Source organism: Arachis ipaensis, chromosome B06, assembly GCF_000816755.2.
Source record: "Arachis ipaensis cultivar K30076 chromosome B06, Araip1.1, whole genome shotgun sequence".
NCBI lineage: Eukaryota > Viridiplantae > Streptophyta > Magnoliopsida > Fabales > Fabaceae > Arachis > Arachis ipaensis.
Window position 1 is genome coordinate 85621750 of NC_029790.2, and position 1806 is coordinate 85623555.

At 39.5% G+C, this 1806-nt stretch overlaps 1 protein-coding gene across 2 annotated transcripts in view; it reads right to left on the reverse strand.

The window, feature by feature from the left end:
- The window catches only part of LOC107648836 (solute carrier family 35 member F1), a 23829-nt gene that overhangs the window by 20459 nt on the left and 1564 nt on the right, over positions 1-1806 (reverse strand). The window lies entirely within an intron of this gene.

Here is a 1806-nt window from a genome sequence, read left to right on the forward strand (position 1 = left end):
GATCCGATTAGTCCGATTAGTGTGCGGATTCGATCCGATTCGAAAGCCTTGCGGATCGGATCTATATTCATAATTTTTGGATCGGATTCGAATAAACACTGCGGATATGCAGATCAGATCCGATCCATGAACACTCCTAGATAAAAGAAATCAAACATATATGATAATTATTAGTTGAAATAAAATATAAAAAGAATATTTACTTATTTATTTCTTTATTTTTGCGGATACGCGAATATGCGGATACCAACACAAAATCTACACTCCGATCCGATTAGTGTGCGGATTCGATCCGATTCGAAAGCCTTGCGGATCGGATCTATATTCATAATTTTTGGATCGGATTCGAATAAACACTGCGGATATGCAGATCAGATCCGATCCATGAACACTCCTAGATAATTAATATAAAAGAAATCAGGAAAAAATTATAACTAAATTATATCTAGCATATTCATATATAATATCCAACTCTATTTACGAAATTTACCCGTGAAAACTCGTGCAAACCTTAAATGTGTTGCAAGAGCACACAAGAATTTCCAAGAAAAAAGTATTCTTATATATGGCAATCGTATTAATATATTTTAGTATATAAAACTGATCATTTTTTCCATCCATAAAACGAGAAACAAAGAAATTCAAAATATATGCATAGACCATACTTTTTAACCCAATTACCCAACCTATATACCGATTTTGGGAGAAATTATTACATGTTGACAAAGTATTCAGGTGAGTTGTATTTTATCGATTCATAAAATGACAATTAAAAAAATGTGAAACCTTATAGTAATAAATATTAAAAAGAAAGTCTTTTTACAATGAATACTAATATTACTATAAAGGGATAAGTACTTTTTTCGTCCCTAATGTTTGAGGTCAAAATCAAAATCGTTCCTGACTTTTTTTTGTTATTAAAATCATCCTCAACGTTACAAAACGTTATAAAATCGTTCTTTTCTACTTCAATTTTATTTTTTTTACCAAATTACCCTTATTAAATAATAAAAATAATTAAAAAATTATAAAAAATTATAAACTAAAATAAAAAAGAAAAAAAAGAAAGAAAACAAAGGGGAAGGGAAAGGGGGAAGAACGCAGAGGGTGGGGGCAGGGAAAAAGAAGGGGGGAGGTGCCCCCGCCGCCGCCTCTGCGTCCAACCCGCAGCCACTGGCCGTCGCAAGCTTGCATGGAGGCACCGCCACTGTCGTCCAGCTCCCGACCCTCCGCTGTTCGCTGTTCGAGTTCTCCCTGCCTCTTCCCGAAGTCGCCACTAGCCTCTGCAAGCCCTCGCTGCTTTGTCCTCCGTCTCGATTCCAAGGGAAGACCGCCACCAGGAGTGGTGGTGGATTAGTCACCCACTTCTCCCTTTCGCGTCGCAAAATCACCGACGGCGGCTTTGCTCCTCACATCGTCATCAGTGGCGGTTGTTCGCGGGTTCGGCGCCTCCCAAGGAAGAAACCGAACCCTGTCCCGTCGCCGCCGCTGGAGTGAGGTCCCGTTGCCGCCGCTGGAGTGAGGTCCCGTCGCCATCTAGCCCTATTGTTGCTTCTACTTTTCTGCTTTCGCTTTCTGCCTTCTGCTTCTACTTCTGCTTCTATTTTTGCTTTTGTTGTTGCTTTACCATTGTTGATTCACCCTTCACAATTGTTGTTGTTAATTTATTATTGGTATTACTGCTTCTGATTATAGTAATTGCATGATGATGATTTGGCTATGGTGGCAGTGGTGATGGTGGTGAGAAAAGGGAGAGTAAGGAGGTGCGAAGGGGAAGAAGTGATGGAAGGAGATTGGGAAAGAATG